Source organism: Cupressus sempervirens, chromosome 7 (genome assembly GCF_028749045.1).
Source record: "Cupressus sempervirens isolate cs-2001-9-10 chromosome 7, ASM2874904v1, whole genome shotgun sequence".
Taxonomy (NCBI): domain Eukaryota; kingdom Viridiplantae; phylum Streptophyta; class Pinopsida; order Cupressales; family Cupressaceae; genus Cupressus; species Cupressus sempervirens.
The window spans coordinates 99,354,939-99,371,305 of NC_143124.1; the positions used below are offsets into that span (position 1 = coordinate 99,354,939).

General features: G+C 35.1%; 1 pseudogene; it reads left to right on the forward strand.

Annotated features, from left to right (window-relative positions):
• The window catches only part of LOC149545680 (ABC transporter G family member 11-like), a 44,903-nt pseudogene that overhangs the window by 936 nt on the left and 27,600 nt on the right, over nt 1–16,367 (forward strand).

A 16,367-nucleotide genomic window follows, 5' to 3' on the forward strand; every position in this document is an offset into this window, starting at 1 on the left:
ATTATTGAGTCCTTAGGTGGACCTTCAATAATATTAGAAAAAGTGGTGAAGACTCCTTCTAAGGCTACTCCCACAATGCTTCCCACCTTGGAAAAAAGTTTGGACCCTGGGGGAGGAGTAGTTTTGGAGGACAAGATGAACTAAGAGGAATACCCTTTTAGAATGGATTTAGAAGAACTATTGTGCTCACCTAAGGAGGGGCCTATAACTAGTGTGTTATTGGAGGAGGGTGAAATAATGTGTCCCACCCTCTCATGGGATCCCCACAACCTAGATGGGTGATAGCTAGAAGGAAATTTTGTCCATAGGCTGTGACATTATGGAAAAAGTATGTACCCCTTTGAGGTTGGCTAAAGCCTCCCCAGTAGAGATTGCTACAAAAGAACTGGAAAGTATTCACAAGGTGGAAATGGAGCTTAACCCTAACTCACCACAAGAGGAGGATAATGGGGAATGGGAGGTCCAGAAGAAGAAGAGGAGGGAGGGGAGGTGAAATATTAGATGTTGGTACCTCTGGGACAGCAGGAAGACCATCTAGTAGACCAACTAGGACAAAGCAAATGCCTAGGGATGTGACCAGTAGTAAGCAACTTACATTGGAGACAGTTTCTAGAGGTAAGAAATGAAATTCCTTTCTTGGAATTTGAGGGGGTTAAATAATCCCCAGAAGAAATATGCTCTAAAAATATATATTTTTCAGGAAAGTTGACTATGTCTTAATACAAGAGACTAAAATGTCTTGTGTTAGTTTTGATAAAATAGCTAGTTGTATTTAGCTGGGGGCTGGGTATTTACATATGGATGCTAATGGAGCTTCGAGGGGTATTGCCACCATGTGGAATCCAAACTCTATGAATGGAACTAAGGTCTGGAAGGGAAAAAAATATTATCAGTACTATTTTCCAATCTAGCAGCCAATGGTGGGGGTTGATCAATATCTATGCCTCTAATAGTAGACTTGGGAGGAAAGAAATATATGATAAACTGGTTAGGATTTTTGAAACTATAAAGGGTAAGAAATTGATGTGTATGGGAGACTTTAATACCCCCGTTTAGCATTCAAAGAAGTTGGGTGGTAACAAACAATGTCTAGAAAGTTTGCAAGACCTCAATGACTTCATTAACAGGTTGGACTTTATGGATGTGGAGTTGAGAGGAAACCCATATACTTGGAGTAATAATAGGAAAGTGAAGGATTATTGGTGACAAGGAATTGGAATAGACTGGGGAACTCCCACCTTGAGAACCTCTCTAGAACTATTTTAGACCACTCCCCTATATTATTCCATGAGGAGGATGGTTTTAAAGGCAGATATAAACCTTTTAGATATGAAATAATGTGGGAGTCTCATCCAAAATTCAAAGAGAGAGTTCAAGATTAGTGGGATATAAGGATAGATGGTACTATGATGTATAGACTTACCCCAAAACTGGATAATATTAAGTGGAATGTTAGGTTTTGGGCTAAGAGTTCATTTGGTGATTTATTCAAAGTTAAAGGTGAAGTGGAGGAAAAGCTCAAAAAACTCCAATGAGAAACTGCATAATGGATCAACCTAGAAGGTGCAACTTAGGAAGAGGAGGAGTATAGAAAAAGGTGGAAAGATATCCCACTAAGGGAGGAATTTTTTTCAAAAAAAGGATCAAGAATTCAATGGCTTAAGGAAGGGGATAAGAACACTACTTTCTTTCACAGGTCAGCCTCTAACCATAAAAGAAGAAACAAAATTAGTAGGCTAAATGATGAAGGGGGAAGGGTCTTAAAAGAGTAGGAGGAGATGGGAAGACATGTGGTGGAACACTTTAGTAAAGCTTTTGTTAAAGACAATTTTGTAGGAAACCCGGTAATTAGAAGAAGCTTGATTAATTTAGTCCTAGAGAGACTTGGTGTAGAGGAGAATACCCAGATACTTGGCAATATCACTGAGGAGGAGGTGAAAAGTGCAGTGTTTTCTATGAAATCTTATAAGGCTCTGGGCCTAGATGGGTTCCCTCCAGCAGTTTTCTAGCATTTTTGAGAGGTGGTTAAATCGAAATTGATTTGGGCCACTAGGGTTTTTTCCAAAATTAGTAAGTTGTTGAGGATGATTAACAAAACCTTTATTTCTTTAGTTCTTAAAACCCCTACTCCTTTGACCCTACTTGACTTTAGACCTATAAGCTTATGTAATACTATTTTTAAGATCTTTACCAAAGTTTTGGTGAACATAATTAAGCCTCTCTTGGAAAGAATAATTGGTAGTCCTCAAAAAGGATTTGTACCAGAAAGATAGATATTGGATGTGGCTATAACCACACATGAGGTTATTCATTGTATGGAGAAAAACAAAAAATTGGGGATGGCATTCAAATTGGATATTTCCAAAGCTTATGATATGGTCAATTGGGACTTCCTTCAGGATGTGCTAGAAAGAGTGAGATTTAACAAAAAGATTATAAACTTGATCATGATGATGGTTGGCTTAGTGCAGTATTCTGTCCTATTTAATGGTTCCCCCTAGGGCAACTTTGCTATGGAGAATGGTTTAAGACAAGGTGATCCACTTTCCCCCTACCTCTTTATTATTGTTGTTGAAGTCTTAGGGAGGTCATTCTATAAATTAGTGAGTACGCACTATGTCAAAGGGGTTAAACCTACTACTACTACTACTAAAATTGAGGTCATATAGTAGTTTGTTGATGACACTTTCCTATTTGGAGAATCTTCAGTAATGGAGACAGAAGCTTGGAAGATGATATTACATAATTATGAAGAAATTTCTGGGCAATGAGTGAATTACCACAACAGTAAGATTCATCTCTTTAATACTAAAGCCTCATTACAAAGGAGGATAAGGATCATTCTAGAATGCCAATCTACTAGCCTCTTGGATACTTATCTTGGTTTACCACTTAATACTAAGGAAGTGACTAATGACTTTTAGAATATGATAGCAGAGAGATTTCAGAGGAAGCTTGCAGGGTGGAAAGGGAAGATATTAAGCAATGCTACAAAATTACAACTACTTTCTACTGCTCTTTACAGAATCCCTATTTACTTCTTATCTATTTTCAAAATTAATCAAATCATGGTGGAGAAAATTAAGAGAATACAAAGGAATTTCCTTTGGTCAAGGACAGAGGAGAAAAATTAATTGAGTTTAGTTAATTGGGAGGAGGTGTGTAAACCAAAGATTAAGGGGAGGTTGGGTGTAAGAAGGCTTTGCGACCTTAACAAAGCTCTCCTTATGAAAATTGGCTAGAGAGTGGCTGAAGAAAATACAAATTGGGGCAATATCATGAAAGCTAAATATTTGTCTAATACCTCTTTTAAGTGGAATCTATTTAGTAATGACCTTCTAGGAGGTTCAAAAATAGGACAAATTTTTTTTAGAAATAGAGGTTTATTAAGAGAAGGTTTGAGGTGGATTGAGGGGAATGGTTTTAATATCAAATTTTGGGAAGATAGGTAGATGGGTGGGAAACCGCTGGTCTTCAATAAATTTAGAAGATTAATGGAATTACTTAAAGAAGATGTGGGGTGAAAGGTCAGAGACTATATTGATCCGGGAAGGAGGTGGAAGAAGCTTTATAAGGAAGATTACTCCCAACAAGATATTCTTCTGCTTAAGGAATTGGAAGAGTTGTTAAAGGAATAGAGACTCCCCTTATTACCTTAGGAGGACATTAAGGCTTGAGACCTAACTCCAAGTGGTAAATTCACTATCAAATCATCATAAATATTCATTTTTATTAAGGACCCCTATCCAACATTGTGGAAAAATGTATGGATTACGAATCTTATTCCTAAAATTAATTTCTTTTGGTGGATAGCTTAGCATGGTAAAATCTTAACTTTGGACAACTTAAAAAGAAGGATTTTTTATATAACAAATCATTGTTGTCTTTGTAAAGAAAAGGAAGAAAGTATTTCCCACCTTTTCTTAGAATGGTAGTATGCTTTAGGGATTTGGACTAAGGTCTAGGAAAGATTTGGCTTTGATTGGGTTATGAAAGATAATCTGGGACAGTTTGTGGAGAATTGGTTCTATCCCTTTTATCACCCTAGATTAGTTTTTCTATGGAAAATTGTTCCACCATATATTTTCTGGCACATATGGAAAGAAATAAATAACAAATTATTTAGGGAGGAGAGTAAATCAGAAGAAGTGGTTTTTGGAATTATGGACAAATTGTTGAAGGGAAATTTAAGAGTAGTTTAATGTAAAATGCCAAAGGAGGAACTAGTTAGAAATGAAGGCCTAGTTTCTGAAAGATGGGGTTGTCATGAGGATTTTTTCCTCTTTGATAACTCAAAAATGATGATGAGATAGTAGACAAGATAGAGACCCCCTACCCTAATGTAGTATAAACTAAACTTCGATGGTGCTACAAATGGAGGATTAGGTGCGGTAGGAGGAGTGTTGTGGGATAGGAATGGTGATGTGTTGTTGGTGTATGCAGGAAAGGTGGGAATTGGAAGCAATAACTTGGCTAAGGCAATGGCGTTGTTATGGGGCCATCAGTTGAGTAGGAAAATGCAAATTAAGGAGGACTCTAAATTAATCATTGACTTGGTTAAGGGAGTGGCTATATTGGGTTGGAATATTTGAAATACCATTATGGATATCAAGAAAGTCTTGAACAGAATGGAAAGTGTCCACCTAAAATGCATCTATAGGGAAGGTAATAAGATGGTAGACGTGGTGGCAGCCATGGGGTTTATTGCAAGGGAAATCACATGCTAGAGAAATTGGGTTGATCTCAATGAAGATATTAAGTTGTTGATAATCAAGGAAAGAGGCGGCAATAATATATGATGATGACTATAAATTTTTTAAGTAGGGCCAAATTTGGCAACATGGTGATTATGTTCACTAAATTTAACATTGGCTTTTTGGAAATAAAGGGAAGATGTGGCCATACAAATGGTAATCAAAGTGATTACAAATTAAGAGAGATGTCAGTTCATAATTATGGTAACCCATTGTGAGTTTCAAATTACTTCCCAATTGGAAGTATGAAAGATATCACTAATCAAGCTGTCAGAAAATGTTAGGGTGTGAAAATTATGATTTTATACTTTCATGAATGCCATAAAAATCTCGCATGGGATTTTGGAGCTCATCAAGCATAGGTCTACAAATTTTATTTTCTTGTTGTTAAAGGGTTTAAGGTAGAGAGTAGTTGTAGAGAGATTGTAATTGAGAAAGTTCAGATGCATATTACTAAAGAAGGGGAGCCAAAAATTGGTGAAATAGAGATGGGTGGGGACTTGAATAGGCTAGAACCCAAGAAAATTGAGAATTTCAAAGATAAGATGGCCACCTAGTTTCTTCTGAAGAAAGGGAGTTTTTTCCCTACATGCAGTCAATGGCAGGGTACAACAAGAACTGCACACTCCAGTTTGCTAATGATTGGAATGATAGAAAGGTCACCATTAATGGAATCATCTTCCAAGTCATTGATGAAGTGATTTACATGGAAACTGGCCTCTCAATGAAGGGGAAAAGATGGAGAAAGGTAACCAAAATTATTGATGAGGCTAGTATGAATAGCTTCTTCACAGAAGAAGAAGATCCAATTCATTACACAGGAGGGTTTAAAAGAGATAAGCTGCCCACCACATGGGATGATGTGTGTTTGGTCCTTATGAGGTATTTGACATTGGAAGGCAGGTTTAGTGTTTTCTATTACTATCATTTCCCTTTATTAAATCATTTTAGGAATAGGGATTTCATTTCTATCCTTATTTATCTTCTGCATTCTCTTGAGGATATGGTTGTTGATGTTAGAGAAAAAAGGAGTAAAGGTTCAAATTTTACCATAATTCATCAAGGTTTAATCTTCTACCTCTATCAGTTTCACCTTGTGCTATGCTCCACTAGGGTGGTGGTGGTGGATAACCAATTCCACTGCCAGAATTCACCCTCGAGCTCTAGTACAGGCACTAAAATTCACACCCCCTGACCCTCCCCTATTAGGGAAAACAAGAAAAACAAAAAACCTGATATAACAGTGGAACAAAACGAAAACAAGAAGATAAAAATTGAAAAACTGGTTGAGGTTGATGGAGAGGATTTGGAGGAGGATACTGAGGGTAAGGCTAGGAGGAGATCTGGTAGGCTTGCACAATCTCAAGCTAGGTGCAAATAGAAATCCATCAAAGATCTGGTTGAGGAGGTTGAGGAAGATAGTTTAGAAAACTATAATAAATGAAGGGGGGAAAAAGATAATTCTAAATCCAAGGAGGATGATGGAAAGGAGGAGGGGGAGAAAATTTTTAACTCAGGGGATAACTCGAGGGATAAAGCTCAAACCTAGGTGTCTACTGGTAATGCTGTGAATACAGAGATCACCCATGTGTCTGCTAGCTTTTCCCTCAAACCCAATACCTTTTGTGAAGAGAGCAGCAAGATGGAAACCTTCCCCATAACTATTTTTTCCCTAGTGAAGGATAATTCTAAGGTTTCCTCTAACCTGAGGGTTTTTTAGGATGATATCTAGGTGTAGAAAGCTAAGGAGGAAGCATTAAAGGTGGAAGCAGAGACTATGGAAGGGACTAAGGTGCTAGAGGAATGATATGCTAAATTGGAAAGGAGGGTTAAAACTTTGGAGGAAGGTTTTTTACCTTCTCCAAATTTGGCCTCAAAGTCACACATGTTGTGGCCACCACCCTTCAATTATTGGCATAGGAAAAGGAGGACATGGGAATGGATATGGAGGACCACAAGTTGCTCTTCAATTTCCTTGCTGATGACTAGGCCTGGATCCTACTGGACGTGAAGGGGAAGGGGAAAAAATAAAATTAAGTTTTTTAGTTTACTACGATCCTTAAATCCAAGACTTTTTATGTTTTACTATTGGTTAAGGTTTTGTTGGTATACAATTGTTATTAAGACTCGGGTTGGCCTGTTATGCCAATTTTGGTTATGTTGAACTTTCGTAGTTTTCTAGTTATCTCTGTTTGGTTTTAGCTTAGTTGCTCTTAATCTCTGTTGGTTTTTGTAGACATTTGGAACTATGTTGATGTTTAGTTAGTATTTTGTCTACTGGTAATGTGCTAGTTACCATCTTTTTTCTTAGAAGGGTCGACCCCCTTGTTTTGGTCGCTTTTAATTTCAAAAATATAGTTTTTGAATAACACATTTCCTGCCCCAACCACATGCTACTTACTAGAACTGTAATCTCATTTTCATCAACCAATATTGCTTCAGTGTTCTTTCATAACACAAACTTACTGCCACTCCTGCATTTAGCTGATGTTGATTTAACACACTCACATGTAGAAGCCAAGAGAGAAAGCACATTCTCATCTTCACACTCAACTATTGTTGCAACAATGTCTTTCATAGTGGACGTCTGACATAGATAAATCATTCATTCTTTTTTTTAGATATCAAACCAAAATGTTCAAAACCACAAAACACATGACTGGTCATAATTAAAAATTTAATACATTATTTGATCCTACAGAAATAAAAAATAACATTTGCATTCCTCGTTCATTCATCCTATCACTTTTGGAAATAGAAGGAATCCCCCTTATATTGTCCTCAAAGTTAAATTTTCTTAGCACTTACAAAGATTGTTTTCCCTCTACCAGACTTATTTCATCATGCACAAGATCATTGCATGCAACTCTTATCACCTTCAATTGATGTAGAAGGTGGTGCATATGTTGATCTTTTAACAACACAATCCACAAAACCCATATTGGCTAAAGATGGAGTGCCCTATCAATGGAACATTTAATGAATATCAATGGATTTCTCTAAAGTGGTTTACATGTTTGCACATATTTTTTGTGTAAATAACAAGCTATTATATCAAATTGATCATACCATGATCTCTCTTCTCTTCACCAATGCTACAACCCTTTTCAATCTCTCCTTCCTCAACTAATCACTCTGATAGTAAGGCATTTCCTCTTCAATCTTGGCTAGACCCTCTTTCGAAAGGAGCTCAACTAAGGAGACCTTGTAGAATTTGTATATGTGTTTCTATAAACCTTCATTGGGCATCAAACCTTATTCACATCTGGTAATCAACACTTGTGGCCCTCTTAAAGATGTATCCTATTGATTTTGACTCATAATGACATCGCTTGCTATTTCTTACAAAAGGCCACCCATGGCAAGGTGCCTCAATAAATGGCAGATTGTGAATTTGCAACCTATGTAGATTCATCCTTGCAATATCCCAAAACTTCTTTCTCCCATCAATAGAACAACTTCTAACAAGGTAGTAATATATCCTCCTTTGGGTGGAATTTTCAATTCTATATTGACCCCTCCCCTACATAGAGGGGACAATAAGAAAAATCTAAATATTACCATACAAAAAATACTTATAGCATGTAAATATAATACATATGAGTGTCATCTTCCTATAGATTACATCATTTATCAACAATGAATACAAAATTTGAACCTCACTACAACTAAGGGATGTGTCACCAGCAACATCAGTATCACACTCACAAATTGCAACATCTCCCACTGCTTCTCTCAATGGGAAATGTACTACTCTAGGTTTCTCACTTTGTATCTAAAATTAAGTGTAAGTCAATACAACAATTCACACACCATTCATTTGATTTATACGATTTCAAAATATGACTATAAATGATAATGGCTTTAATTTTCATACTCACATGGCCATCTCTGCTAAACTTGGGAGAAGTCCTCTACACCCCAACCTTGGTCTCCTCAAAAAGGAAATAAAAAAAATTAGACATTTTCAACATTGTTCTCTGTACTTAGAGGGTAATCAATTTTTTTGGCGTTTTTAAACCACTACATCTTACCAATGTCTTTTCCATATCCACTCTATCCCTTCTGTAGAGCACCTCCTTCATATCCACCGAAGGCTTTGCTCTTTCCTGTAAGTAGGGTGCCTAAAGTGAATCATTAATTTCTTTTAATTTCTTTCTTAATTTTAGCATCCTATATAGTCTGCAATAATATAAAAAGTTTTCTACTAAACACAACTTCCCAATACATTCAGGGCCTTACAAATCCTAACAATTTTGTGATGCTACTCTATTAATAGAACATAGTAGAAATTATTGCTTCATTGTCTCCAATCTTTTATATCTATCTATATGGAGCTGCATTCTTGATGGAATTTTTTTGCATAACATACTATTGATGATACCTTTAAAATTTTTAATTTGTTTATGGAAATTTGGTAGATTGGTAGCTAATGCATTTTAGTCTAGATCTACAAGATGAGCAATCATAATAAAAATATCTCCTTCATAATAGTAGTATGATTTAATCATAGGTTGCTCCTTAATAGTACTTAATAGGGGCCGTTCAATTTTTGGGTGTATTGTTGATGTTTGATCTTAAACACTTTTTTCTCTCCTATGTTTGGTTGTGGGCATATATTACTCGAGATGATACTCTGATTGGGATCTTGATAGTGAGGGAGACTATAGCATACTATGCTCATTTGAGACTCCCTGATAAGATGCCCTGATCAAATAAATTGACATTAGTGGAGTCTACAATTGTTGAAATGGGTCTTCAAGAATGTTCCAACACTCCTATAGGAAATTGGCACTTGAGGGGAATTACTGGTGGAGAAAAGAGAAGAGTTGGCATTGGCTTGGAAATCCTTAGGAGGCCAAGGTTGTTATTTCTAGATGAACCAACAAGTGGTTTAGATACGTATGAATTAGTCATTCTAATTCTTAATTAGTGGCAAATCTTGAATCCATAATAACATCAAAGAGGGTTTTAATGATTTTTTAATGTTCCTCATAGACCACATAATACTCCATTAATGAACATATTATTTTTTGTAGACCATAGAATACTAACTAATAGTGGTTATGACTAATTGAGTAGACTATTGATTATCACTAATTCAAAAATAAATGTATTGGTATGTGGTGAATTGTTAATTGTAGTGGATCTACATTTTTAACTACCCAAACACTAATAATTTGGCCAAGGATGGGCATACTATTATAGCTTCAGTTCATCAACCAAGTAGTGAGGTGTTTGAAATATTTGATAGTCCCTACTTGCTCTCTAGATGAAAAACTATTTACTTTGGCAAGGCATCTTAGGCATGTGAGTAAAGCTAGCTTTTCTATAATGGTTGGTTTCCATATTTAATAATACTAGAGTTATTGTCACCAAGCTTAGTTAGATGGTAGGTTTTTGTATTTAAGAATATTTGAGTTACTACTACTAGTCTAGGAACAAGAATTTTTGAAGTTGTAGAGGAGTTAAAGTTGGATCAAAGCATAGTTGAAGAATAAGTTGATGGACGTCTTTCTATCACAAATGAATTGTTTGGAAATTTCTATTGACAATTGAGGTCATTGGTAGATACATTCAATGGATATTAAATGTTTCTCTATCGCTAAAACTATAAGGCCCACTGTGCACTATACAATGACTTCCCTCATTTATTAAACTATATTTCATTTTCACGTAAAAATGACAAGATGAATATCAATTTTGTAAACTATTTGAAATGAATCACAACAATCTAATAGTATTATCAATGATGGGTCAATAATCATATTACTAAGATTGTTCTTTATATACATACTTATGTTACATAAGCAAATACTCTTAATATTATCTAAAAATTATTTGTATTATATAAATCAAAATAGTTATCATTTATGAAATTATAGCATACATATTAACAAGAAGAAAAAATCATCTAGAGAACACTCAAACCTATAGAGTGGTGACCTAGCTACGGTTTGAGCATCAAAAATAAGAACAAATACAACAACTTTAGACAGCAAGAACTATTATTTTTAAATATATATTTTCCCCTAGATGGAATGTGCTTATTTAATACCCTCCATATGAAATTCCCCATTAAAAAAATTGCTACATTGATAGATGATTCCTGTGGTACTAAATACTGATATGAACTAGATTCATGGATTCTCACAAATAAGAATTATTGTGATGTTTGTAGTTTTTTAAGCAACCAGGATTTCCTTTCCCACCTTTCTAGAAAAAATCTAATCACTCTCTAAGATGTATTAACTCATACTTTGACAAAGTGAAGCTACACTAAAAGGATCAATGAGACTATAGGTACTCTCTACATCCAGGATCTTAATTTCATGTTGTGAATCGTACAATTCATTGAAAGGTGTTTGTTTCATGAAGATAAGCTTTTGTTAATGTGATTAGACCAAGAGATTAGATGACCCTTTGGACAAAAATCACAACAAGCCAAGCTACTCAAACTCTTGTGGAGAATTACCATCACTCTGAGCATCATCATGAAGCACAGGCCAGAGTACATAAAATATCACAAATTGTAAGCTCCCTTGTTTTGAATCTTACTACTTTGATATTGAAGGAAATGAATTTGTAGAACCATTTTGTGATTTAAGGTTTTGATTTGTAGAGAGGAATGATGTTGGATTCAAAGAGCACCCAAGCTAGCTTCTTGATGCAATGTTACATTTTAATGCATAGGTCATTTATTAATATGAGCAAAAATGTTGGGTATTATTGGCTCAGGCTTGTGATCTACATTTTTCTCACAATTTGTATTGGAACCATCTACTTTAATGTTGGTACATCCTATAATTCCATACTAGTAAGACTTCATTTTCCTGTCACCCCTAAGATTTTTATGGACATATTTTTTTTGCTACTCAAATTTTTCACTTAAACATGTTGTGCAACATGTTTTTAGGCTAGAGGAGCTAGTGTTTCCTTCATTTTTGGCTTTGTTGCTTTCATGTCTATTGGAGGCTTCCCTTATTTTTTTGAAGATATGAAGGTAAATTCATGTGCTAAAGATTGAAGCTTTGATGTTTTCATCTCTTGGTTGAACTAAATGGAATTATCTTTAGCTAGATCATTATGGATTGTGGAAATTTCATGATTCTAAATGAAATTGTTACTTTTATTGTGTGATGTAGGTATTTCAGTGAGAAAGGATTAATGGGCATTATGGAGTTGTGGCTTTCATGGTGGGAAACAATCTATCATGGATGTCATATTTTCTTATGATTTCAAAAATATCAGGGATAGTTTGTTATTACATCATTAGGCTACATTGTAGGTTTAGCCAATGCCTTTTTTGTGTTGTGACTATATGCAAGTGTTACAGTGGTGGAAAGTCTCATGATGGTCATAGCTAGTGTTGTGGCTAACTTCCTCATGGGTATTAGTGTTGATGATAGCATTTAGGTAATTACTTTCTATTATTGCTTTCTACATTTATTTTGTTCTTGAGAAAAAATCCTTAGAAAAATGTCAAGGAAATAAGATCTAAAGATCTTCGATTATAAAGTTGGCCAAGACTAAACTAATATGGATTTTAATTTCTAGATTCAATTGTACATGTTTCTTAGTATTGTTTTACATTATATTCAATGGTGCATCATTGGGAAAGAGAAGGATGGTAAAGAAAGAAAGATATGTCTCAAGACTTGACAGAAAATTTAGCTAAACAACTGATACCCATGCCCTAACCTCTCATATCCAATCTATATCACTATTAGCCATTATAAATATTCATTGTATGGTGTATACTTATTCATCATTATGTTCATGATAAGGATTGGATCATCTTGACTATGTTGTGATGATCAAGATTTTAAGTGCATTTCAAGAATCTAGATATATAAAAAAAAAAAACTGAAGAACCAATTTCAGCAAGTTTATTATTCTTTAAATCTAATGGCCCTCTTTAGATCCTCTAAATATTTGAGGTAGGATATATTTTTCCTTTCACTTGATTCTAATTCTATAAAAAGATTAATAAAATAGTACTAATTTAAAAAAAAAAAAACCCTACCTTTTAAATTCAAAAAAATCATACATGTGAAGATCATAATATGTGGGTGTGTGTGTGTGTGTGTGTGTGTGTGTGTGTGTGTGTGTGTGTGTGTGTGTGTGTGTGTGTGTGTGTGTGTGTGTGTGTGTGTGTGTGTGTGTGTGTGTGTGTGTGTGTGTGTGTGTGTGTGTGCGCGCGTGTGTGTGTTGTAGAGATTATTCATAAACCAAGAATATTCATGATTTCCAAATATAGATCTGATTAGTAGATTACCTAGAAGATGAAGAATTATGTTCATTCTTGTGCCTCCTCTCTATAAAAGTTATCAAAAATTCCAATTAAATACTACTTCAACAATACCTAAAATTGAGAGATCTTCAAAGAAGATATTGTACAGACATCTCTTATGAGATAATTATTGGTGTTGGTATGCCAACAAATAGTACTCTACATACCCTTTTAAAAAATGGTGATGAATCTTTATGGATTGAAGGCATATTTAGTGAAACTTTGATAGGTGTTACCCATAAATGGTCCACAAATATTTTTGGTTCATAGTCATGAATAATTCATAAATGAAAAGCAAGAGTTGTGCCTCTTAGATATTCCATCGTCAGTATTGACCCTCTCAGTTTTATGGTCTCAAGGGTCCTTTAGTTGAATAGACCATTGAACACCTTGTTCAGTGGTTAAGATTCATTGTTCATCGAGTACATTAGTTGTTTAAAGAAGTCAGTCATGTTCAGATCCTAATTCTCATTGTCAGAATGAACATGAACATTGAACACTTTGTTCATTTGTTCAAAATTCAAGTTCACAAGTGCATCTTCATTATAGGTCAAGTCATGACATTAGTTTCCAATATTTTGCGACCTTTCAACATGAACATTGAACTACCTCATAGTTCAAGCATTCATGTTCACCCAATCATAAAGACGTATGCTCCTAATTTCACATTTCTTTTAGACAATGCAACTTGCCTTGGTTTTATTCCCTTCTACTTCCACTTTTGGGTAAAAGGTTTTTCTCATCTGAGTGTATGTGGTGATAGTTTGAGCCTTATCTTCTTGCAAATCTATGTGCACTAAGCCTATGCTAAGTAGTGTCCTCCCTAACATGGAAGACACCTTCCTTGCAAATGAAGATCACGCTAAAAAAATTTCTAAAGAAGTAGAGGTGGCCTTATTCGCAAGAATCAAGCTATTGAAGGAAACAAGTGCGGTATCGATTCATGATCTAACCATAGTTTCCAAGAAGGATTCTATGATGATCATTTGCATTGACTAGCTAGAGGTTCAAGATAAAAAGTTGGATCACATTGGTCAAATCATGAAGATGTGGAAATGCAGGCTAGAATAGTTAAGCATTCTATAGTAGCAAGAACTTGTCATTTTCCTCACTACTCATAGAGTGTGGAAAGAAATTGATGATGGTGGTTCTGACGATCATGGATCATAGGCCATGAGTGGCACAACTAGAGCTTGAGAAAGACAAAGAGATCCTTGATCTCTTTCTTTTATTTTAGTTAATATGTTATAAAATCTACTAGTTTTTTGTAAGAAACAGTTGAACTCCCTACATGGAGTTATTTTTGGTTGGAATTTAGAAAGCCCAAAGTGGCTATATATGTCCTATTTTAATTGATCCTAAGGGTCATCTCTCTAGATTTTTAGATAGAGTTCTTGGTAAAGTAAGTACAATAGACACCTAAATCTGATTATACCACTAGGTAATCATATTTAGTCATCTCCTAGGACATTATTGATTAAATATTTATTATTTAATTAATTAATTGTGATCCCCTAGTTTATTTATTTATTTAATTATCTATAGTCTGATTGATAAAATCAAATGATAATCCAAAATTAGTTTATCAATTAAATCCCTATTCCTCTATTAAATTAAATAAAACCTCAAAACTATTTAATTTAATCTCATAGCCCTCTTTTTATTAAATAAACTACTTAATAAATTATCCAAACCCCTAAAACATTACTAAAACCTATCTTTATCCTTAATCCAACCCATTCACCCATATTAACCTCACTTAGCCACCTAACTAACCTATCCTATCAAAGCTAAGCTACTTTTCCCCAAACCCCCTTCCAAAACTAAGTCTAATCCCCTTATAAACATGTGCACAACTTTAAGCAAGGGTTAAGACTTGCTAACCCAAGCCAAAGTCAAAAAGTCTCCCTTATCCTCTTCCATCCCTATCCAAGAGCATTAATGGCTCTTACATACCATTAATTCCCCTTAATTCCTCTTACATCCCTATCACACACTCATCTTCCCTCATTATTCCCCTTGACCCTCCATTTTGACCACCCAGTCCCTTTGTGACACTTGTCAAAAGGCTAGAGCCTTGACCAAGCACAATCCATGTGCTCCCCTTTCAAAGCATCCTAGCCCTCCCTCAACATTCTTCCACCCTCGCATCCTAACCATCCATCTATCCACCCCTTAGCCTATAAATAAATCCCTTTCCTCTCACAAGTAACAATCCACTTTTATGAAAACTTATAATGCTCCACAGACCACCATATCACAGTCATTTTACACCGTAACCATGCTGAAATCCATCCTCACCTCCATTGTTGAATCTTCCATCCACCCTCATACTTGATAAGCACCCATCCATTGGAAGCTTGAGCACACTGTGAGAATACATCACCTATTCATTAGGGACACAACTTTGTCATCATAGGTTATACCCAAGGAGCTTACCATTATTGGTTTGCTTTCTTTTTGGTGATAACCTCATCCTATCTTAAGTGTTAACTTCTTTAGTATTGTTAATGCTTTCAATAATAGTTAGTATTCACTTTTCACTACTAGATTAGGTGATACATTTTGGCACACCTAGTGGGACCTTGCATTTGGGTCATTCTAATAATATTTTTGCACTTATTTTGTTAACTAACCAAAATGACATATTGTGCTTGTTTTTGTATGTAGTTGGTTTCTTAATATTGTTTGTAATTACCAAAATCCCAAATTAAGAAGTGCATTCCCAACCATCCAATTAAATTCCTATTAAAACACCTTGTAAATACTGCAAAATCATGATCTTGTAGCTACAAAATCATGATCCCACAGTCGTAAAATCATGATCCCAATGGAAAAATTGTGATATTTTACAGGTGGGAGTGCGAATTGTTAGTAAACACCCTCCCCATCAATCCCACTAACCAATCCTCCCATGGGAATTCGAGTTTTTACTAGCGGGATCACTGTAAAACCTGCAAGAATGCTTGACCAAAATAGCTAAGCCCAAAAAATTAGTTTTATCTTTTCACCCTCAATCTTGCAAATACGCTTGCTAGTGAGAATGCATTACATAAACCTATGGGATCCTTGTTCTACAGGATCACACTATGAGTATTTTCCTATGGCCTACTTTTTCATTGTTTTCACAAGTCTTTGTACCGCAATCCCATGACATGGGATCATTGTTTGGTTTTGTATAAATCAAATTTTGACTTTTGGTGGTTATGTAGGATAAGGGTTATTCTAAGCATTTTTATGCCTATAAAAAAGAACAAAAAAAAGTTGATTTTTTCCCCATAGTAAAGGTTCCATTTTGAAAATTTTTGGGTGACTAATCA